Genomic DNA, 25227 nt, shown 5'->3' with positions numbered 1-25227 from the left:
GATGAAGGCACACCTCCCTTCCACCATTGCTCTGCTGCATCTGGTCTATAGAGGTATACCGCTGCTGGATCTGATGGTGGCACATACCCATCATGACTAGCAGCCACTGATAGACACCCCCCCGGGGTGAATTTGTCCCGGCTAAGTGGCTAAGTTTACAGACGACACCAAACTTTTCCGAGTGGTAAAGACCAGAAGTGATTGTGAGGAGCTCCAGAAGGATCTCTCCAGACTGGCAGAATGGGCAGCAAAATGGCAGATGCGCTTCAATGTCAGTAAGTGTAAAGTCATGCACATTGGGGCAAAAAATCAAAACTTTAGATATAGGCTGATGGGTTCTGAGCTGTCTGTGACAGATCAGGAGAGAGATCTTGGGGTGGTGGTGGACAGGTTGATGAAAGTGTCGACCCAATGTGCGGCGGCAGTGAAGAAGGCCAATTCTATGCTTGGGATCATTAGGAAGGGTATTGAGAACAAAATGGCTAGTATTATAATGCCGTTGTACAAATCGATGGTAAGGCCACACCTGGAGTATTGTGTCCAGTTCTGGTCGCCGCATCTCAAAAAAGACATAGTGGAAATGGAAAAGGTGCAAAAGAGAGCGACTAAGATGATTACTGGGCTGGGGTACCTTCCTTAAGAGGAAAGGCTACGGCGTTTGGGCCTCTTCAGCCTAGAAAAGAGACGCTTGAGGGGGGACATGATTGAGACATACAAAATTATGCAGGGGATGGACAGAGTGGATAGGGAGATGCTCTTTACACTCTCACATAATACCAGAACCAGGGGACATCCACTAAAATTGAGTGTTGGGCGGGTTAGGACAGACAAAAGAAAATATTTCTTTACTCAGCGTGTGGTCGGTCTGTGGAACTCCTTGCCACAGGATGTGGTGCTGGCGTCTAGCCTAGACGCCTTTAAAAGGGGATTGGACGAGTTTCTGGAGGAAAAATCCATTATGGGGTACAAGCCATGATGAGTATGCGCAACCTCCTGATTTTAGGAATGGGTTAAGTCAGAATGCCAGATGTAGGGGAGGGCACCAGGATGAGGTCTCTTGTTATCTGGTGTGCTCCCTGGGCATTTGGTGGGCCGCTGTGAGATACAGGAAGCTGGACTAGATGGGCCTATGGCCTGATCCAGTGGGGCTGTTCTTATGTTCTTATGTTCTTATGTCCAATCCCCTTTAAAGCCATCCAAGTTAGCAGCCAGCACCACACCTTCAGGCAACAAAATTCTATCAACAAAAAGGTTCCTCCATTCCTCCATCCTAATAATAATGGTTGGCAACCTTCAGTCTCGAAAGACTATGGTATAAGCCTAAAGCACCCGGTATTCCAAGGCGGTCTCCCATCCAAGTACTAACCAGGCCTGACCTTGCTTAGCTTCTGAGATCAGATGAGATTGGGCATGTGCAGGGTAACAGTTGCTGCATCCTAAATCTTGTGGCAATAGGTTTCCCTGAATGATTTCCGGTTCTAGTACTGTGAAAGAGGGAGGTAAAACTTCTCTCTATCTGCTTTCTTCACACCATATATAATTTTATAGGTTTTAATCATGTCCCTCCTTAATGGCATTTTCTCCAAGCCAAAAAGCCTCATGTGCTGTAGCCTTAGATCAAATGGGAAGTACAGTACTTCACTCCCCTCATAGTCAATAGCCTTTTTCCCACCAGTGGGTTCTGACCCAATTTTTGGACATGGTTGGCATGGTTGGCAAGGCATTCTGGGGCACTACCCAGCTGCCACTCTGATGTTCGCACAACAATGGATGCATTTCACAGCACATATCCCCATCGTTAAGTGACAAATACCTGTACGTTTATTTTCAAATATCCCACTTGGTTTGGTTATATCGCTTCTATTTCAAAGGAAATTAGCGTGTTGTCTTTTGGCTTGGAATTCAAGCCCTAAGAAGGAATGATAAAGAAACAGTCCTGCACACTTGGGGGTACAGGGAAGGGGGGAACCACCGGGATCTGGCGTGGCTCTTGCTGGAGAGACAACATATATAATGGAGCAATAGGGTGTGCATGTAGGCCAATGACAATTCAATGTCATGTGTAGTTTGTCCCTTCCTTGGAGGCAGTCCAAGCCTAGATGGGACCCTGCACACAACTCATCCATAAACACCTGGATCAGTCATGACTCACAAGTCTGGCTGAGACATTGCTAAGCCATAGCCCGATGCTGAGGTCAGCTATGGGGGCGTGAGAAGTGAATCTACACATAGATTAATATCTAGCACTGGACTCAGCTTCAACTGGCCAATCTATCATACTCTATTTCTCCAAACTATTTTCACACCATCGTGCTGACTGACGGACTAATATGGCCACAGCAATACATTTTCCTTTTTCCTCCTGAGAGGTCTTAAGATACACTGAGCTGTCAGCATCCTTCTGTCTGCTGTCCATGGTTGTTACTGCAGCAGCGCTCATAAATCTCTGGGCAGGACACTGTGACACTGACCCGGCAATTCAGGGAGAAGCTTCTGTCCTGTGATTTATGGCAGGAGCTGAAGGGAGGAGAGACCTTCTAAGATCCTCTGTAACTTAGGAAGTTGGCTTCTTCCCTTCCATCCCAAGAGATAGTAGGAAACCTATTCTCGCACAAACCTATTCTTACAATGTCCAGAGAGGCTGGAGGCTCCAAAGGAGAGCAGCAGCCCCTGCAAGAATTGCACACGCCCTTTCGTGGCTATGTGGTAGTGGGGTGGGGTCTCCAGAGGTTCAACAATATCACCACATCACCACCAACTTCTAGGTAGTCAAGCTCCGAGCTCAGCTACGAGGTCCACGGCCACGTGGCTGTGCATCTTAGGGAGAACAGTGCCCTCCTAGACCAGGGGTGCCCAAATCCCAGCCTGGGGGCCACTTGCGGCCCTCAGGGGCTCCCTATCAGGCCCTCAGGGAGCCCCCAGTCTTCAATGAGCTTCTGGCCCTCTGGAGACTTGCTGGAGCCTGTGCTGGCTCAATGCAACTGCTCTCAGCATGAGGACGACTGTTCAACCTCTCACCTGAGCTGTGGGACGAGGGCTTCCTCCACTACTTGCCGTTTCACATCTGTGATCCAACAGTGGCAGCGAAGGAGAGGTTGGCTTTGCTTTGTGCGAGCTACTGCAAGACCTTCATTCATTCATATAAGTTCCATCTCTAATAAATTCATTTATGTGAATTTATTCAAATTTTAATTTTTTTTTCTCCCCGGCCCCCAACACAGTGTCAAAGCGATGATGTGGCCCTCCTGCCAAAATGTTTGGACACCCCTGTCCTAGACTATAGGAGTCACAGGATATGGTGATGCCATCTGGCCTAGATGCCTTTAAAAGGGTACTGGACAGATTTCTAGAATAAATGTCCATCACAGGTTACAAGCATAATGGGTATGTGCAACTTCCTAATTTTCAAAGTAGGCTACCTCAGAATGCCAGATGCAAGGGAGTGGCACCAGGATGCAGGTCTCTTGTTGTCTTTTGTGCTCCCTGAGGCATCTGGTAGGCTACTGTGTGATACAGGAAGCTGGATTCGATTAGTCTGTGAACTGATCCAGCAGAGCTCTTCTTATGTTCTTATTAATAAGGGGATGTCATTTTAGATTTCAGTAGGGAGAAAGGCAAGATGGCAGGATCAGTGGTGTCACTAGGATTCGCGTCATCCGGTGCGGGAGGCCTGCGTGTCACCCCATGCAGTGGGCGGGGCAACACCCCAGATGGTGGGCGTGGTGATGTACCATTGCCCCGCCCCCACTGGTTTTTTGGCAGTACCTTTTGATAGAACACAGATATTTCAGTGTGGTTTGTTTCATTGCATTCTGCATGAAATTATGCATTGATTGACATGATGGTATTATTCCTCCAAATTCTGATTTTAATGATTTTGAAAACTTGTGGAGTCACTCACACACACACACACACACACACACACACACACACACACACACACACACCATGTCAATTTACTAACACCTTATTGCAGTAGTTCTCATACTTTTAGCACTGGGACCCACTTTTTAGAATGACAGTCTGTCTAGGACCCATTGGAAGTGATGTCATGGCCAGAAGTGACATCATCAAGCAAATTAAAATAAATAATTATAAATAGTTAAATTAAAATAAAATAAATAATTAAATAAGGGGGAGCCAGCCCTGTTCCACCAAGTGATTTTTCTCTGTAGTCTGCCTGCAATAACCTCCCCAAAAGAATCAGTGAGATCTTTAGCCCTCCCAGTGCCCAGTTGGAAGTCCTTCTATTTCAAGCACATCAATACAAAGACCACCTGGCTTTACAAGTCTGAGAGCCCAATCCTATGCCTGTCTACTCAGAAGTAAGTCCCATTAGAGTCAATGGGGCTTACTTCCAGGAAAGTGGGGATAGGAGTCCAGCCTCAAAGCCCAATTCTATGCATGACTACTCAGAAGTAAGTCCCATTAGAGTCAGTTGGGCTTACTCCCAGGAAAGTGTGGGTAGCATTGGGCTGTGAGAGAAACTTTGCAAGTGCAAAATAGAAAACTTTCCCCTTACCAGTTCAAGCCTCTTTGTTTGTTCTTTCTGGGGGTGGGGGGGGGAGGCTGCCTTCTGGGGCTTTTGTTGCACTCCAGTCCTATCGGATCGGGACCCTTCTGGTGTCCTCACATTCAAGGCACGTCTGCCTACTTGCGAGTAAATACTATGTGAGGCTGCTTCACTTCCCATACACTTGAAGCTGGGGGGGAGGGACCTCCTCAGGTGTTTTTGGGGCTGCATTCATTGCATCAGGACCATTCTGATGTTGTTGGAGTCCTCTCAGCCTGCCCTTTCTGACAGACTAAAGCAAGTGCGCCTACTCGCGAGTAAACGCAGCCACGTGGTTTCGCTTGCTTTCCATAGGGCTGAATAGGGACAAGAAGGACTCCTGAATAGGGGGCTGCATTTATTGGATCGGGATCATTCACATATTGTTGGAGTCCTCTCAGCCTGCCCTTTCCAACGTACTATGGCAAGTGCGCCTACTCACGAGTAAACACGCGCTACGGCTCACTTTCACTTTCCATAGGGCTCCATGCATTTTTTCCTTCTGGTTTTTTGGCCATAACTTTTGAAAGAAAGGAGCTAGCTTGATGAGCTCTGTTTGCATTGTGTTCCACTGGTCATTCCGCATCCAATGGTGCATGGCATGACACAGTAGCTCGTAAAGGCACGATTTTAGCACGTCACTCCCTCAGGACACGTCACCCGGTGCGGCCCACACCCCCCCGCACCCCCCTAGCGACGCCACTGGCAGGATAAAAGATCCACATCACGGTCAAAGGGGATATTGGAGACAAATAGCCAGGGCATACAAGTGTTGACATTGATGTCATAAGAACATAAGGAGAGTCCCGCTGGATCAGGCCAAAGGCCCATCTAGTCCAGCTTTCTGTATCTCACAGTGGCCCACCAAATGCTTCAGGGAACACACTAGACAACAGACACAACCTGCGTCCTGGTGCCTTCCTCTGCATCTGACAATGAGGCAGCCTACCTCTACCCTCCACATACCTACCATGACTTGTAACCCGTGAACATAAGAACATAAGAACAGCCCCACTGGATCAGGCCATAGGCCCATCTAGTCCAGCTTCCTGTATCTCACAGTGGCCCACCAAATGCCCCAGGGAGCACACCAGATAACAAGAGACCTCATCCTGGTGCCCTCCCTTGCATCTGGCATTCTGACATTACCCATTTCTAAAATCAGGAGGCTGCGCATACACATCACGGCTTGTACCCCATAATGGACTTTTCCTCCAGAAACTTGTCCAATCCCCTTTTAAAGGTGTCTAGGCTAGACGCCAGCACCACATCTTGCGGCAAGGAGTTCCACAGACCGACCACACGCTGAGTAAAGAAATATTTTCTTTTGTCTGTCCTAACCCTCCCAACACTCAATTTTAGCAGATGTCCCCTGGTTCTGGTGTTATGTGAGATTGTAAAGAGCATCTCTCTATCCACTCTGTCCATCCCCTGCATAATTATGTATGTCTCAATCATGTCCCCCCTCAGGCGTCTCTTTTCTAGGCTGAAGAGGCCCAAACGCCGTAGCCTTTCGTCATAAGGAAGGTGCCCCAGCCCTGTAATCATCTTAGTCGCTCTCTTTTGCACCTTTTCCATTTCCACTAAATTTGTCCAATCCCCTCTTAAAGGCACCTAGGCAAGATGCCATCACTGCTTCCTGTGGTAAGGAGTTCCACAGACCAACTACATGCTGGGTAAAGAAATATTTTCTTTTGTCTATCCTAATTCTCCCAACACTCAACTTTAGTGGATATCTCCTGGTTCTGGTGTTATGTGAGAGGGAAAAGAGCCTCTCTCTATCCGCTCTATCCAGCCCCTGCATAATTTTGACACTTGTCCTTTGACAGTGTCCTGTTCTACTGCATTGTTACATTCTTGTGCCCCACTTCTCTAAGCGGTTAGAAGTTTCAGGAGCTACAGAGCAACCTGGGCTGGAGAGAATTCACTGGAGCAGGGCTGGCCTTGCCATGAAGTGACCTAAAATGGGTTGTGTGGAGAAGCACCCTTGGAGGGCCAAGAACAGACAAGAGCCCCCACTGCTCACCTGCTCAGTGCCCTCTCCAGCTTCCTGCTACACTGGGGGTGCTGATCCTCTTCTGAGTTGCTGAGAGCAAGTCGGAAGAGAATCACAGCTGCAGCAGGGCCCTTCTCCCTACAGCAAACAACAAAAAGAGACCATGCCTACAAACAGCTTCTGCTCTCCTTTGTGCCCTGGTCCTGGTGCCATGCTCATTAACAGCATCCAATCCCAAATTCACAACACTATGACGCAGCAGATACATGCCTCTTTGTAATCATGAATCACACTGATTAAAAGAATACTAATGAATATTATTAATTGGAGTTAATTGCAAAGCAGTAGATATGAAGAACTGTAATTACTATGTATAAATATTGTATGCATTTAAACATACAACTAACATTACTGAATCTATAAATGGGAGGGGCATTTAAAGCTTTTCATGGTTTTAAGAAATACAGAATATTGACGGCCCACACTGGTTATTGCTTTCCATAGTGGCTCAGTTATAAAATCATATCAGTTTCTGTATAAGAGGCTCCCCCACTTAAGAACATTCAACTTAAGAACTTCCAAGATACAAACATGCCTGGCCAAATGTCCACAGATAGTGTCCATTCTCAGCATTCCCAAGTGTTCCCCATCTTATTCCAGCCAGCCCCAGTAAGCCTTCTTATGCTGTTTTTCAACTTAAGACCCCACGATATACTTACTGTAGGCATGCTGTAAATACATTATATTTCACAATATGTTTGCTCCTGATAATAGTGGTGTTGAACTTAAGAATCAAACAACTCGCAAACAGGAGCCTGACCCAGTGCCATATCTAGGGTGTGGCAAGTGGGGATATCAGCCCTGGGTGCCACTTGAAGGGGAGGGACATTGGGCACAGACTTATATTCTACCGATGGTGCATTTACACACCACAGCCAATGGTACTTTTTTGCACCCGTTTCAGGAGACCTCCAAAAAGAGGTAAATGCCTGCAGAAAAAAATTCAAAGTGTTTCCATATACCTGAAAGACAGGCACTGCAATTGTGCAACACTAGTAGGTAAAGGAATCATTTTTGCAGTACTGTCCAGGGATCTGACTATAGATCTTTATCTAAATCTTTGCCAGAAATTGACCTCACCCCAAAAAGTCTCAACTGCGCTGGCTTCCCAACCCATGATCTCCCCTTCTCTGTTTGGATGGGATACAATTTCAGTGCTTGCCATGGGAGCATTTCCCTAGATATGCCACTGGCCTAACCTGTTCTTAATTAGGGGCACTTCCATACTGAGTAGGACCACTGTCCAAAGGGCCCAATATTATCTACCCTGGCAAGCAGCAGTTCCCAGGTATGTCTTTAACATCCCTGCTACTTAAGATCCTTTAGCTGGAGGTGACAGGCACTGGATCTGAAACCTTTTCCAGGCAAAGCACGTATTCTGCCACTAAGGCCCCTTCCACAGCAGTGGCTTTACAGTACAGACTTCATGCTACACTCTCACTAAATGGAATTAAGTAATACCTCTTTTAACTCCATGGAGAGTGTTCTTGGGAAACAGAGTGCTGTGGGACAGTGGCGTACCTGCAAGGGGTGGTGGTGTGGTAAGTACTGCAGGTGCTGCAACATACTGTGTAAGCACCCCACCCCCCCATCTGCAAGATCGGCAAAGGAAGAAGGACAGGCAATTCATTACTACAGACCGTTGCCCTAGCAACAGAGCTGCAAAGCCTGGAAGAGTTTTTCAACCATTTTTAGTGCTGTGCTCCAAAATTCCATGGCACACCTGAGGATGCTTTGTGGCACACCAATGTGCTGCAGCCCACCTGTTGAAAATCACTGCTCTAAGACAGGTCTTTTCAACCCCCCTCCCATACACTACCATTGCTACTGGAGAGAGCAGCTGTTTGCAGCTAAGGCTTAGCACAGCACCCTCCTCCAAACCATGTAACTGTTAAAGGGCCAGGCACATGCAGGGACACAGTCATATCTTACCCACTGGTGCACCACTCAGTCGGCCTGCTCTACTTCCAGTGGGATTGTCCCATTAGCAGGGCAATACCAGTGGGGCCAAATACCACCTGCCTTACTGTGAAGTAATCCTGGTGGTAATAATACCACTGGGTGGAAAGCACTGCTTTAGGTAGTGGGGAAGTAGCTGAGGCACCAGCAGGGGAAGGCTATTATTGCCCATGCCTTGCTTGTGGATTTCCAGAGGTTATGACTGTGCAAAACAGAAGGGTTCATTTTATGTTCTTAGGAAACTATGACATCATACAATACTGGATGACATAAAGACATTCAATGAACAGGGTACCAGTTTTGCACAGCTTCCCATAGCACTTAATGAGGATAAATTGGCAAGTAATAAATACATTTAAATAATGTATTAAACAACTTTCCCTTCTGAAGTAAGGCTGAGTGTTCTATACTTAATGTATATTTAATCCGTGTGCGCAAAACATTTCACACGTACTATCTTGATGATGCCCTTACAACAACCACCTTACAACAGCCCTGTAAGGTATGCATTATCTTCCTACTTCAGCAGGGGACTGAGACTGAGGGGCTTGCCCAAGGCCACCTAGCAAGTTCGTGTTAGAGGCAAGGTCTGAACTGAGGAAGTCCTGACTTGTCACCCAGCCTCTGAGCCTGTACACCACAACACCAGCTCTAAATACGGGTTAGGGTACAAAATCACTTTCAAACTCTCAGTTTAAGTGGGCCCTCCTTATTCCCAGGCTCAGCATTCACAGATTTGAGCCCTCACAGGATACCAAGCCCTGGCTCAGAGGGCCTCCCAGACATGACCAAAAGTAGCTTCAACCAGATCCGGGAGGTGTTCTGAGGCCAGGTAAGGCCGATGGAGTAAGCCACAGACCTTCCCCAGGCCCAGAACACCTCCTGGACACAAACAGAAGTTGTGGACACAAACCAGTTGCGTCTGGGAGATGTTCTGAAGCCCAGGGGGGCATGGAGTGGGCTACAGGTTGCTGCAACCTCCAGAGGGCCTGGTGTGACAATCAGGTAAGCAGTTGTGCTCCAGGCTGCAGTATCTGTGGAATTTGGTATGTATGGGGCAGGGGGGCTGGCACTAATCCCCCGTGGATACCAAGGAACGACTGTATATGCAATTTGGTGTGTGTACTGGTTCAAATGGCATGTATCTTGACAGCTATTCTGCATTGTGTTTAGATAACTATTTAATAAGCAAGTGATATACATGTCCCCTTTAGAGAACATATAAACAAAAGTTGTGAAATATTCCTGTCTGTCCTCTACCAATGTGCTTGAGTAGATTTTAACCTACTGTTGGCTTCATCAAGCAGGAATGCTTTTGATGCTCACCCTCTAGAGCAGGGGTCTCCAAACCCCAGCCCGGGGGCCAGATGCAGCCCACAGCAAGCCTCTTTCTGGCCCATGGCCAACCTCTTGTCCCCTGAAAGCCTCTGGCCCTTTCAACTGAACATGACCAGAACTGTACTCTGATTGTGTCTGGAGGGTGTTCTGAGGGCCAGAGAGGTTGAATGAATTAGTCCATTCATTCATTTCTTCACTCATCTAAGTTTCATCTCTAATTTATTTATTTAAATTTTATATTTAATTTTTTTTCCCCGGCCCTCCACACCATGACAGATATTTGATGTGGCCCTCTGGCCAAAAAGTTTGGAGAGCCCTGTTCTAGAGAGTAGAGACATCCCCTCAGAATCCCATTGGTACAGCTACAGCCAAGCAGGCAGCCAGCCAGCCCCCAAAATGTGGATTAGGCTGGGCATACTAAGAGGCAATAATGAACGAATAGGAATCCTTTTAATGATGAGGTTTGTTGACCTTTCCTGTATGAGAGGAATAGATTCAGCTTGTCAGATCCTGTAAAAGTGATCAGGCACAATAAATACAAAAAACTAGCAAGTGCCAGGCTGAGCAAGTTGCATGGCTTCTTGAGATCTGAAAACAAAGGAAGTCCTCCTTACCCAAAACCAACAAAAAGAAAGGCTTGCACAATTCCTTGATGTGGTGAGATACAGCTGGGTGACTAAGCACATTTTTTGCATGCCAACGGTCCAGATTCTATTCCCAGCATCTCTAGGAAGGGCTAGGAAATCCCCCTGCCTGAAACATGATGTTTCAGGCTGAACCCTGATGAAGCATTAAGTCATGACCATAAGTGACATCATCGAGCAGGAACATTTTGAACAATACTAGGTGTTCTGCCAGATTCCAAGCTCCACCTGCAGAATTATGCCCACTTTCAGCTAATTAGCTCCCCTTCTTTCCCCAAAAATGACCCTAGTTCTGCCTTGCAGCACTGCTGGACCCCACCTCCAGGGTAGCTGCAGAGGTCCTCCTTCCTCCCTCTCCTGCCAGCAGCTCCTCCTGCCACAAACACAGCACTTTGGTCCTCAGCAGGCCTTGGGCATGGCAGCCAAACACCAATCTCAGTGTATCCAGCAGTCTCCAAATCCAATCAGTAGCCATTAGCCAAGTCTCATGCTTTCCTCCTCCTACTACCCACACCAAACTCTCCCTTCACCAGGTGCTTTTATGCCTGAGGACCCTATTGCCTTCAAGTGGCTGCAGCTGTGCAGCACACTCCCTGCTGAATGCCCAGGCCTTAACCCCTAAAGGGGCCACTGCTGACACCACATCCTATCTCCTCTGGTATCTTGCGCATTTCCATTACACTAGGTTGCAAACCTACCCACATGTACCCAGGAGTAAGTCTCTTTTACTATAATAGTAAGTAAGTCTCATTTACTATCATTGTTCAAAGCATATACATGTAGCCTGTTAAAAGTACAGATGTGTAACATTTCCCCAAATGCAGTCACATACCAGGGTAATATCAAGTCTAATATATTAAAAATAAAATATTGAAATGAATGGGGACCCACCTGAAATTGACTCGCAACCCACCTAGTTGGTTCCAACCCACAGTTTGAGAAACACTGCTCTAGATGCTATCATGACAGTTGGTGCAAGAACACAGCTGCAGGAACTTGGTCCCAGACAGAAGTTGGCCTTTCAAAATAAGGATGACTCCTCACTTCATATTTTGATTTCTGTGCTATTCTCAAACACACCAGTATTAAAAATCTAGCTGGAGTTAGGGAACCAGTCCTTATCATCTTATATTGAGCCTGTTGTATACCAAAACAAACAGAAGGTGTTTTTATTGATCTATGTCAGCGTTTCTCAACCAGTGATACTTGTACCACCAATAATACTTGAGGTGGTATCCAGTGGTACCTGCTCGACCCCCAGATCCCCATCACCTGGCAGCAAGACCAGCAATGCAACATGACAAACAGCAGCAGGAGGCTCGGTTTGGTGGGCAGAGGTCCAATGTGTGCTTTCCATGTGCCCGAAAAAGCCCTCCCATCCACTCTGAACCTCTTACAGGTGTTTGTCACGTATCATCTGGTTTCCCAATCCAGAAATAACTAGAGATGACATTAATGGCAAGCTACTGCTGGTGGTACTTCCAATAGGTGAACCATGCAAAGTGGTATGGTGGGGGACAAACATGGAGAAAATCTGTGGCCAGGGGCGCCTTTGCCCTGCTTCGGCTGGTGCGCCAGCTGCGGCCGTACCTGTCTCGGGTGGATCTGGCCACGGTGGTCCATGCCATAGTGACATCAAGATTAGATTATTGTAACATGCTCTACATGGGGCTGCCCCTGAAGACAGTCCAGAAGCTACAACTAGTGCAGAATGCGGCGGCTTGGGTAGTTGCTGGGGATCGGCGGTTTGACTCCATCACGCCGCTACTCCGGTGGCTGCACTGGCTGCCCATTCATTTCCAGGCTGAATTCAAGGTGCTAGTTATGATCTCTAAAGCCCTAAATGGCTTGGGACCAGCGTATTTGAGAGACCGCCTTCTTCCATATAATCCGGTCTGTTCTCTAAGAAGGGGCCCTGTTGGTTGTGCTGTCATTGAGAGTGGTGAAGGGAATGGCGGCCAGAAACAGGGCCTTTTCGGTGGTGGCACCTTCACTATGGAATTCCCTCCCCTTTGAATTGAGAGCAGCTTCCTCATTATTAACATTCTGGCGGGGCCTGAAGACTTTTTTATTCAGGAAAGCCTTCGAGGCACTATAAGGGCTGTTTTTATAAATGTATAAATTATGTCTTTTACTGCTTGTTTTTAATCTGCTGTTGTGTATTTTATCTTGTTTTAATTGTTTTTAAGTGTTTTGTATTTTTAATGTTTATCTGTTGCCTTGCATTTTAACTTGATTGTTAGCCGCCTTGGGTGCCCTTCGGGGAGAAAGGCGGAATACAAATCTAATAAATAAACAAACTCTGATCTATACATTTTTGACCAGTGATTCAGTGCTGTGCTAATTCCTATATTTCTTTCCTACAATGTTTTACATGAATCAGTTTTACATCTATAAGAACTTTCATGTACAAGAACTCGTTAGTTTAATGCAATAAGTGCAGAAGGCTATACAGTGATTCCAGTCACACCTTGCTATGGGGACCTATGGAGTGTTCCAGAAGAGACCTTCCTAGCACCCTCTTCTCCTCATTATGAAAGTGTCATTATTTTGCTTCGCTTCGCCTTGAATGCTACACACCTCTGAAAAATTTTGCTGTGCCACAAAAGCCCGACTGGAAATAAAGGCCATTAGGCAGCCTGTGCCAGTTCTCAGCTGTCATTTATTCTTACACAACCTGATGGAGCAATCTTCTCAACGCTGGGCTACTGCCAATGGTGGAATTGATGTTCATTTTGCTGGGAGTGCGGCTGCCAAATGATGTATTGATCAAGCCCAGGGAAGGAAGGGTTTGGAGCAGAAATGCCCTACATTTATATGCCCACCATTTTTACTGCTGCTCAGGGAAAGGGGGGGGGAACGCTCTGCCCATCACATACACAAGCATCAGTGGCATAGCTAGAGGGGGTACAAAGCACTAGGTTTTGCAGGGAGCCTCACCATAGCATGCAGTGGACCCCTCCCCCTCAGAGCCATTCCAGGCAGTAACAGCAAAACAGAGGCTATGCCTCCGTTGTCCCCGCTACCACTTGGAATGCTCTGAAGGGGAGGGGGAGGGACCTGTGGTGAGACTTCCTGCAAAACTTAGGGTTTCGCACCCCCTCTAGCTATGCCACTGACAAATATACAACTTGTAACGATCTACCAAATAAAAAGCAGATGTATAAGCTTTAAGAACATAAGAACAGCCCCGCTGAATTAGGCCATAGGCCCATCTAGTCCAGCTTCCTGTATCTCACAGCAGCCCACCAAATGCCCCAGGGAGCACACCAGATAACAAGAGACCTGCATCCCGGTGCCCTCCCTTGCATCTGGCATTCTGACATAGCCCATTTCTAAAATCGAGAGGTTGCATATACACATCATGGCTTGTAACCCGTAATGGATTTTTCCTCCAGAAACTTGTCCAATCCCCTTTTAAAGGCATCCAGGCCAGATGCCCTCACCACATCATGCGGCAAGGAGTTCCACAGACCGACCACACGCTGAGTAAAGAAATATTTTCTTTTGTCTGTCCTAACTCTCCCAACACTCAATTTTAGTGGATTTCCCCTGGTTCTGGTGTTATGTGAGAGTGTAAAGAGCATCTTGATTACAACCCTGTCCCTCCTTGTCACCTCCCTGATCTGTTTCCTCATTTCAAGGTCCCCTTCCGGTTTCTGGTCTGGAGGATGATAGTATGCCCCTAGTATTACATCGCTACTCAGGCCTGGTAATTTAACCCACAGAGATTCTATGGTGGAGTTGGACCCGCCTTCAATCTCTACTTTGCTGGAGTCTATCCCTTCATTAATGTAAACGGCCACCTCACCTTCAACACGCCCCTCCCTGTCCCACCTGTAGAGTTTATATCCCGGGATTGCGATATCCCACTGTTCCTCTGCATTCCACCAGGTTTCCGTTATGCCCACTATGTCAATGTTTTCCCTAGTCACCAGACATTCCAGTTCTCCCATCTTTGCTGGGAGACTTTGGGCATTTGCATAAAAGCATTTGTACATGGAATGTCCCAGGATGGGCTGCTTATTAGCTCTTTTGTCCCCACATCCTCTCATTGTGCCAACCGTCTATCACATCCCATCATGCTACCATTCCAAATTTCTTCTCCTACTCTGCCTTTACCTTGTTGTTCTCTAACCTCCCCATCCTCGTCCCATAGGGATGAGGAGTCCGGAACTGGATGCCCCTTGGCTCCTGTCGGCTTTTCCCCAGGGGTCAGTTTAAAAGCTGCTCTGCCACCTTTTTAATGTTATGCGCCAGTAGTCTGGTTCCATTCTGGTTCAAGTGAAGCCCATTCCCTCTTGTACAGGCCCCGCTTGTCCCAAAACGTTCCCCAGTGCCTAACGAATCTAAACCCCTCCTCCCTACACCACCGTCTCATCCACGCATTGAGACCCCTGATCTCCGCCTGCCTAGCTGGCCCTGCGCGTGGAACAGGTAGCACTTCAGAGAACGCTACCTTTGAGGTCCTGGCTTTCAGCTTCCTACCTAATAGCCTAAATTTGGTCTCCAGGATCTCCCGGCTACACTTGCCCACATCGTTGGTGCTGACATGCACCACAACTGCTACCTCCTCCCCAGTACTGTCTACCAGTCTGTCTAGAAGAGAAGTGGTCCACAACCTTCGCACCAGGCAGGCAAGTCGCCATGCGGTCCTCACATCCGTCACAAACCCCCCCTCTATGTTTGTGATAATCAAATCCCCCACTACAAGAAGCCCCTGACCCCCTTCCTGACGAGGGGTATCCTGAGTGCGTTTGGATACGGGCCTGTCCCCTGGAGAAGGGGTCCCCCCTAGGGGATTGTTTCCCTCCTCTAAATTTAAATCTCCTTTAAATCTGCCTTTAGAAAGTAATGAACACCATATTATTTAATCTGTTCCTGCATACAACTGGAGGGCAGGATAAGGATAGCAGCTCTGTGGAGAAGCAGATGAATCTACTCCTTAGCACAACCTGTTCTGTCATCAAGCTTTAAAGGTACCAGAGGTGTTCCCCACCCCCCACAATCCTCCACAGCTTCCAGAAATCTTATAATTTGGAAAGCAGGAAGGACGTTGACATCCATACTGCTACCTAGAATTTGGGTTCAGCTACATTACAGACTTGAATAGTTTAATTAAAACCCATTTTTGCACAGCCCACGGGTGTACACATTTGATCCCTGTTGCAAATATGCAACATTGGGTAGAAATGGCTTAACAATCATTCCCTCTTCCTAGAAGGACCTTGGAAACTGTGTTTCTGTGCTGGAGAAGTGGTGGGTTTAAATTTTTCTTTCTGTATTTCTGTGCCACTGCAAGAATCCTTTAAGTTGTTAGACGACGGGGTGTATTAAATATTAGAAATAAACAAATGCATACATGAAATCTTTATTAAAGGATTATCAGCACTTTCTCCAGGCTACATCTCTGTTTTCTTTGGAAGAAGCCGTGTCAGCTAAGCCAAAGAATGTTTGTAATGTAGGTATGCCCTTGAGATCACAGTGGTTATGTAGCAGCAACTGAACCAGAGAGTAGATCGACCAGGGCACGAACTAAGGAATTATCTGTTAGAGGCCCAGTCAACCTGCCCATCATGGCCTGCTCTCACCCGCCCAGATGCCAACTCTGAAAATTGAGGCTTGTGTGGTGAAAATACAGTACTGCCTGTATTGTTAGTACTGTATTGAGCTAGATGGACCACTGGTCTGACTTCATACTAAGTAGCTTCCTGCATTCTTATGAGGGGTCCTAATACCTGGTAAACAGGTGGGAGCTGGACAAGTTGGGTAAATTGGAAGGAGATGGTGGGGGCAAACCAAGGGTGGCATGAGAGAGCACAGAGGGGCCTAGAAATAGGTTTTGCTCCAGGGCCTGGCACACCCTTGTAATAGCCCCACAGTCTCTAAAGATGGAAGCTAGATGTGGGCATATCTGCCCTAGAGTGTGTCCATTCTAAGTTGTCCCCCTAGGGTACATCATGGGAAAAGGTTGGGCAAATTGTGCTGTGTCTCAGGTGGAAAGGCTGATTAGTATTCCATTTCCAACTGTGGCAAAAGGAAAATGAACTCCTTGTGATGGAACCCACTTCTCCATAATGTGTCACTCTAAGACATGGAAATGAGAGCTGATTATTACTAGCACTTCACTGGTTCCCTGCTGTGTCATAACAACACCTTATTGGCTCTCAGAACAATCAGTCTCATTGGTCAGTTTTGAGTTTTAAAAATCCACTTTTCGTTACATAAGGCAGTAGCGTTTTCCTTTTCTAGTTATTTGCCCCTAACATTTTATACAATTTGGATATATCAAGACAGTTTCATAGCAGAACTCTTATTCAGTTGCATGAGTTGGCTACTGGTTTTTTGTTGGTTAGTGATTTGTTGGGTGACCTGTACTGTTATAAAGTAAAATAAATAAAGTTAATAGGGGTGACACTAACCCTAGCAACACCACTGCATTTAGGGTGTGCATATGATATTGTAATTTATTCTGTATGGTCTGATAAGGGAGGAGGTCCTTCATGGGGGGGGGGGTGACGCAATTTGCTCTTGCCCTGGGTGATGCATAGCCTAGTGACACCTCTGAGTGTAGACCCTCACTGTCAGTCAGATGGCCCTTGGTTTTCACCCCCAAGTATGTCCCTCATATGTTCTGATCACCACAAACCAATAATGTGAACGAGCTTCATGGATCCTCCAAAATGCATTACATTGTTCCACGAAGTGGACTAGACTATCATTCTCTACAACTGTTAACCTAAATGCAACAGTTAAGGTCTCTCTCAGTTAACAGTTCTCTCTCGTCTTAATATTTCTCACCAAACTTTTCAACATTAAGGTAATGTGAACAGTCATCTCTCATTTCTCCTTTTTAGTGAACATTCTGCTGTTTGAGAAGAAAAGGAGGGAGAGCGGAAGGAAACAGCCCTTAGGACTAGAGTGGAGCTTTTCAATTGGTTAAGTACAGCCTGTCCCTGGAGTGTGGTTGGCATTTCAAGATCAGTCTCTCTGCCAACCACAACAATCCCGGAGCAAGGTTGAGAACATTCCTCTCATGCCAATTAGGAGACTAAGAATAAACCGCAGGGATCCCAAAGTTTTGTTAGACATCATCACCCTCTGCCTCTTCCCTGGCAGCCGTCTTTTTCACTTGCTTTGCTTTCCCCTCGCCAACCTAAGTAGCAATGATACCATTCATGATAGACTAGCCCTGAAGATGCCAGTCACTGGTCTTAGATCTCTGGTGGGGGTGGAACAAATGCCGGAGAGAAACCCAATCCCAACTGCACTTCAACTGCTTCTTTAAAGGACATTTTCCCCCTTCATCTCTGACCATCACTTGATCCTGAAGGTTTGAAGGAGGACCTCGTGAGCAGTTAGTAACCCATCATCCCTTAGGGGCATGAACTGAAGCCACACGTACGCTTGCCCTTTATATATAATTGAAGAGAGGGACGTAATGTTCTGGCATGACGCACGTGTCTTCCACAAAAGTGGACCTCTGGGAATTCAGAACAAGAGCTAAGAATTCAGTGCTGTCAATATCAGGGGTCGCTATGGCCTCTTTTCACCTCTTCATCTGCTGTGCAAAGGCAGAAGCATCTCTCCTCCCTCCCCCACCCCCAAATATTGGCAACTACAGCTTGAATAAAGAAACTGCTCTTATTCTTACATTAGAAGAGCATTCTTCTTCAGTAAGGCCATATGATGCTTGTTCTACACAGAATTGCCCTATTTAAGTGACTTGTGGGGGGAAATTGAGATGAAGTCATCCCAGCTTAGAAAGTCCTTTGAAATCACACTCCCAAGGGAGAGCCTAGAATCATGTACTTGCAAGCTATGGCATCCAGCTATGACCACCTATGAGTTTCTTTTCCAATGAAGTGGCTCCAGCAGACACACACACACGTGTAAGTTTATATATGGCTGCTTTGAGAAGAAGCACAACTTTAATCTGTGGAACTCTCTGCCACAGGATGTTGTGATGGCTCCTAAAGGCCTTAATGCCCCACCAAACCCCCCTGAAGCAATGGGAACTGAGGGCTGTGCATGTGCAATACTGTCATGCTACCAGGGCATGTTCACAGCAGACAGCATTGTGCATACCCATGCAGTAGTCCTAGACCATGGGTTTTGCTTAGTCCTGTGGCAAAGTGAGATGCGCACCGTGGCACACAGTGGTTCCTTAGCAACCTTTATCTCGGACCCAAGAAGTTGCCAAGGCAGGGGCCGGAGCATGGTCGCTGCAGCAACAAATAAAGAAAAGTGTTACAGACCAAGTCCTGACCTCTGTGGCATTGTCACTCTCCACCTACTGCCCAGAAAAATGAAATGGCTACTTCAGGGCAACTAGATGTGCTGGGAGGGGGGTCAGCAACCACATGGAAAAGGTGACATCCTCACCCTGTCCCAGTGAGGAGTGAGCTCCTTGCAGCATTTGTGGGTGTATGTATGTGTGTTTAAAGGATGTTTTGGATGCCTATGCTACTTTAGACTATATTCCATGCATGCTATAATTCAAATGAGCATCTAGTTGGAAGGCAGGAGGTCTGGTCTAGAGGGTTGAGCCTCCGTTTACCTGAAGATAACATCCAAAGGTCGCCAGTTTGAGGCCACCAGCACCGTGAGACCTTGAAGCAGCTGACAAGCTGAGCTGAGTTATTCCATCTGCTCTGAGCGTGGGAGGATGGAGGCCAGGATGGAGGCCAGATCAGAACGAAACATCTGAATTGTTGTGGCTCTTGAAAGATAGAGCCTTCTTTCAATTGTAAAAATCCCTACGGGGATTTAAATAGCCTGCCTATGTAAACCGCCTTGAATAAAGTCTGAGGAGAAATCTGAGGACCTAGAAAGGCGGTTTATAAATACCTGTATTTATTTATTTATTTATTTATTCATTATTATTATTATTATTATTAGTTTGACTCTCAAATTGGTCAGTGTTTGATTAAACACGAGAGGGGGAGATAAGGAAGCCCTCGAGTCCTATCAGAAACAATGGAAGCACTTTCCTTAAGAACATAAGAACATAAGAACAGCCCCACTGGATCAGGCCATAGGCCCATCTAGTCCAGCTTCCTGTATCTCACAGCGGCCCACCAAATGCCCCAGGGAGCACACCAGATAACAAGAGACCTCATCCTGGTGCTCTCCCCTACATCTGGCATTCTGACTTAACCCATTCCTAAAATCAGGAGGTTGCGCATACACATCATGGCTTGTACCCCATAATGGATTTTTCCTCCAGAAACTCGTCCAATCCCCTTTTAAAGGCGTCTAGGCTAGACGCCAGCACCACATCCTGTGGCAAGGAGTTCCACAGACCGACCACGACCAGTAAAGAAGACTTTCCTTCTTTACTTGTGACAACTAGTTACCCTGACAGACATTCCTGTGATCTCTTATCCTTGCAGGCAGACAGCATGTGAATGAATCTGTGGGTGGGTAGTGCAGGCATGAGAGATACTGATTAGGAAAACAGCCTTGAAGAGGAAGTGTTAGAACTCCCTCTCCTAGTCGAATTGAATTATCCATTCACCGACCCTTAGTGATTTCCTGAGTCCTCTCCTAGTACCTCTTGTCTAATCTAAAAAGTGGGTTGCTTGCTCCTCCCCTTTTCAAAGCCTTCTTGAAAAAGAAAGCATCAGGAGATGAGAGATGGATCTCTCACAGAGCATGTAGTTTTGTCCTTGGAATATCTTAGAAATAAAGGAGATGTATCTCACTCACTCTCAACTGGATACTTGGCAATTTTCACAGTTGCCAAGTACAGCAAGTGAATAGACCATGGATGTCAACAATAAGGCCTGAAAGCTGAATGCAGCCTTCAGATGCTCTTCATCTGGCCCTTGCACCACCATCAGCTGCTCTCAACAGCTGAGATGTACTGAGAAATCATTGCTGAAAGGGCAGCCCACATGATTGGGCTCACCCATATCTTGAAAATAAGATAAAGATTTATGTATTTTCTCTTCTGTTATTTGCAGCTATTGAGTTTCTAAATGAGAAAAGGGGCTTACTTAATGACATCACTTCTGACATAATGACATCGCTTTTGGCCCACTGCATGCAACAAGTTTGATACCCCTGAAATACACAAATGGATCTTCTTCCTCTTTTCAGAGAAAAGAAATATAAATGAAGATCTGGGCTGTGATTTCATTAGGGAAATTGAGTGTTGGGAGGGTTAGGACAGACAAAAGAAAATATTTCTTTACTCAGTGTGCGGTCTGTCTGTGAAGCTGCTTGCCGCAGGATGTGGTGACGGCATCTGGCCTGGATGCCTTTAAAGGGGATTGGACAAGTTTCTGGAGGAAAAATCCATTATGGGTTACAAGCCATGATATGTATGTGCAACCTCCTGATTTTAGAAATGGGTTATGTCAGAATGCCAGATGCAAGGGAGGCACCAGGATGCAGGTCTCTTGTTATCTGGTGTGCTCCCTGGGGCATTTGGTGGGCCGCTGTGAGATACAGGAAGCTGGACTAGATGGGCCTATGGCCTGATCCAGTGGGGCTGTTCTTATGTTCTTAAATTCCTGAACAATTCAGGCTAGTTCCTCTACATGCACATAATACACTGATCTCACAATAACACTCAATTACCTGGAAACAATTTCATAAATGGAAAGCTCAGACTATGCACTGGGCACTTTTCATCTATCCATGCACCCCCTGTTTCAGACATTATGTTTACTTGGAAGCCATGGATTTGGAGCCATGCAGGATGTAGGCTCTTAAAGAAAAACCCTGTAGAAGTCATGAAAAATTACCAGGGCTAGTTAAATATTTAAAGTCATGCCTCCTTCCCTGCAGAAATGTGAGGGCTGAGCCTGTCAGCTGGGAAGCAAATGACTGAAGCCAGTTCCTTCTGTGAAATTCCTATTAGATTGCCACTTGCAGCTGGTTTATGAGCACTGTTAAAATTGGAAAGAGATTAATACCAGGGAGCGCGGAGCAGATATGGAAGTGTGTGCGTTTTGTGGACATGCCGAGATTTTAAAAAGAAACTCAAGGAGATGAAGCACGGAGGAGACTTCAAAACAGCCTAGACCCAGAACCATTTTTGTGTATTCTCTTAACCTTGCAAGATTGTTCTATCTTGCAATTACCTATTTTCAGGAAACAGGTTGAATAATCATTGCATCTGTTCTCTTCACTTATGACAACTAAATATCCTAAGTTACTGCGATCTCTAGTTATAGTGATTTCATTACATCAAGTATAAAATGAAAGAAAAGTCACCTAAACAATGCCTCACACACACACAACCTGGACACTCTTGCAGGATTCATTCAAATCATCTTTTGATAAAATTATAGGCATTGAAAACTTGGGATAGAGTTTCTCCAACCAGGAAGAGTACAAACTAGCTAGCTTACTTTTTTTTTTTTCCTCCTGGATTGGCAGGAACTTCTAACATGGGAGGACACCATGTGGTCATCACACCCAGAGATGCTCAAAATGTGGAGCAACATAGCTTGGTAGCAAGACCACAAGCCACTGTTCCATGATTCTAATTTTATAGATTCAGTGTTATATAGTGCTTTGTATTGAACTAGGACTGGGAAGATCCAAGTTCAAATTCTGATTCAGCCATAAAGCTCTAAGGCAGTGTTCCTCAATGTTTGTCCTCAGTTGTACCACTTCACATGATCCACCTATTCGAATTGCCACCAGAAGCAACTGGCAATGACATCATACTTCTGGGTTGGGAGTCCAGATGCAACATGACAAACACCAGTAAGAGGCTCAAGGTGGGCAGGAGGGCTTTTTCGAACACGGAAAAGCATGCTGGAGCCTCCTGCCACTATTTGTTGTGTTACATTCCTGGTTTCGCTGCTGGATGGCATGGGTCCTGCAAGTACCGCCAGACACCACCTCAAGTACCACTGGTGGTACCCATACCACCGGTTGAGGAACACTGCTCTATGGGTTATCATGGACCAATCATGCAGTCTTAACCTAATCCAGAGGTCTTCAATGGGTCTTCAACATTGCTGCTGCCACCATTTTGTGTTGAGACTCACATGGTCTGTTTCAACACTAGCCGGGTCCAGGGCCCTAGATAACAAAGAGACCACCAGAAATGTTGGTTTCACAAGATTTATTTTGGCCAAGACACCTAATCTTCATTTGGCCCTCTGAGACTCTCACTCATCTGCCTGCTAAAATTGGTTAAGAGGCACTTTTTCAGGTGGGTGCTCCTCTTTTATTTAGCAGGGGGAGAGTAACTGGCCCACCTCACCCCAGCAATGTCTTTTCTAGTGGCTGTCTGCTGGTGTTGCATCTTTTTAGATTGTGAGCCCTTTTGGGACAGGGAGCCATTAGATATTTGATTTTCTCTGTAAACCGCTTTGTGAACTTTTAGTTGAAAAGCGGTATATAAATACTGTTGTTGTTGTTGTTGTTGTTGTTGTTGCTCTTCTCTGCCACTGCATTCCCTCTGCTGTCTGTCTTGACTTGCCTCGTTTCCTTTTACTCTCTCTCTCTCCCTCCCCAAATGCTGTAAGCTCTGCTCTGACTCTTTCCAGTTGTCCTAAGGAACAAGGGACAAAAAAGAAATGCCTGCTGGTGGGTCACCAGTGGGCAGGAAAAAAAAAAGAGGAACCATGGCTGCTCACCCTTTTTGACCTCTGGGTTCTTGAGGTGGGTCACTTATGGAAGGTGTGTGCTTGGGAAGAGCTTAGCTCTGGACAAGTTGAAGAACAGTGGCCTACTCTACCTTGCAGGCTTGTTGTGAGGGTAAAGTGCACATGAATAATGTGCAATAATGAATAAGTGAATAATACAACTCCTGCAAGGAAAGTGCCCTACAGGTAGACCACAGCTGCGATTCAAGGACATCTGCAAGAGGGATCTGAAGGCCTTAGGAGTGGACCTCACAAAGTGGGAAACCCTGGCCTCTGAGTGGCCCGCTTGGAGGCAGGCTGTGCAGCATGGCCTTTCTCAGTTTGAAGAGACACTTGGCCAACAGACTGAGGCTAAGAGGCAAAGAAGGAAGGCCCGTAGCCAGGGAGACAGACCAGGGACAGACTGCACTTGCTCCCAGTGTGGAAGGGATTGTCACTCCTGAATTGGCCTTTTCAGCCACACTAGACGCTGTTCCAGAACCACCTTTCAGAGCGCGATACCATAGTCTTTCGAGACTGAAGGTTGCCAACAACAAGACACATATTCTGCCCTTGGCTCCTTCAAGGAACGGCAGGATAGAAATGAAACTCAATTCATGCCAGGGTTGCCCTGCAGGAGCATAACTGTTCTCCTCCCCGCTCTATGATTGTTTTGGAGATATCAGGCAGATTAGAGGGAGCAGTGGAGGCCACTTCCAGGTGCACATGTTAACAGTTCACCACAGTCGGAAGCTGTACCCCAGTAGAGAGCACCCATGGGCCACATCGGAAGGCACTCCAATGATCCCTCAGGAGAAACTCAGGGTAGGTGCAGTATGAGGGGTTATAATTATAGGCAAATTATCACTCCTTTGAGACTTGTAGAAGACATGGGCTGCAATCCCAACCAACTTTCCAGCACTGACAAAAGGCAATGCAACTCCAAGGTATGGGAACAAACATTGCCTTACCTTGAGGAGGCCTCTGTGACTGCTCCCCCCCCAACTGCAGGATGCAGCACATGCCCCACTAGCACAGCTATGCCAGTGCTGGAAAGTGGGTTAGGATTGTCCCAATGGAGTCTGCCTGTTTAGGACTTTTTTTCCCTTTGGAGTACTGGGCTGGAATTTCTTGGAAGTGTTGGTTATAGATGCTGGGCAGGGGAGAAACTGGGTAGAGGCAGGGGTAGGGAGAGACATGGGTCAGGGCTGGGAAGGGGGTGCCTATCATTAGATCATTTTGCTGCAAACTGTGGGAGAAATAGGTTATAATATTTTTTAAAAATTTTAAAAAACATTATAAAGAGATAAATTATATAGCACACAAAGGCTTTGTCCAAATATTTAAAACATGTATCTAATAAAAGAAACTGTTTAGCTTGAAAAGTCTGGTATTTTTATATTTTTAAAAGGTTTAGCTGCGCATCATCTCCATACTGAAACTGCACACATTTTAAATTATGCACACAAAGATAACAAAATTCCTCATGTGGGCATTTACAGGCCACTTAAACTCAGCATGTGGTCTTATTAAAACTTCCATGTAATTAGCCGTTTAAGCAGCTTGAATAAATTACAGCACATAAATTTATAGTGGGCACTTGAACAGACACACTCACACGTATACAGTCACACATAAAAACACAACATAAAATAGATAAGGCTGGCCAAAACAGACCCCAGATGCCAGGAACTAAAAGAGCAGAGACCCTTAAAATATAAATGGGCACTACCTTGCACATGCCCGAACTTGTCTGATCTTGGAAGCTAAGCAGGGTCAGGCCTGGTTAGTACTTGGATGGGAGACCGCCTGGGAATACCGGGTGCTGTAGGCTTATACCATAGCCTTTCGAGACTGAAGGTTGCCAACCACTGGAAAAGGGCACTGGGCTACCAATGCCACGGTACAGTGAAATAGTCCGCCACTATATCCTGTAAGACCAGGGAGGCAGCCAGAGGTCTCCTTGGGGTAAGGGAGCATTGGTTCCCTTACTCCATATCAGGACCAGGCAGCTCCTATGGGGCAACTTGGATCTGCATAGCTGGTGCAGATTCAAGTAGCCTGTGTAGGGCTTTTAGGAACAGG

The 25227-nt window shown here is 46.4% G+C and overlaps 1 protein-coding gene and 1 pseudogene across 1 annotated transcript in view; one reads left to right on the top strand and one right to left on the bottom strand.

The window, feature by feature from the left end:
* The window catches only part of AMN (amnion associated transmembrane protein), a 70992-nt gene that overhangs the window by 34300 nt on the left and 11465 nt on the right, over positions 1 to 25227 (bottom strand). The window lies entirely within an intron of this gene.
* On the top strand, positions 24860 to 24976 carry LOC136637815 (5S ribosomal RNA; annotated as a pseudogene).

The sequence above is a fragment of the Tiliqua scincoides genome, chromosome 1 (genome assembly GCF_035046505.1).
Source record: "Tiliqua scincoides isolate rTilSci1 chromosome 1, rTilSci1.hap2, whole genome shotgun sequence".
Classification (NCBI taxonomy): domain Eukaryota; kingdom Metazoa; phylum Chordata; class Lepidosauria; order Squamata; family Scincidae; genus Tiliqua; species Tiliqua scincoides.
The sequence above is the reverse complement of the archived record's forward strand: the minus strand, read 5'-3'. Positions and strand labels throughout refer to the sequence as shown.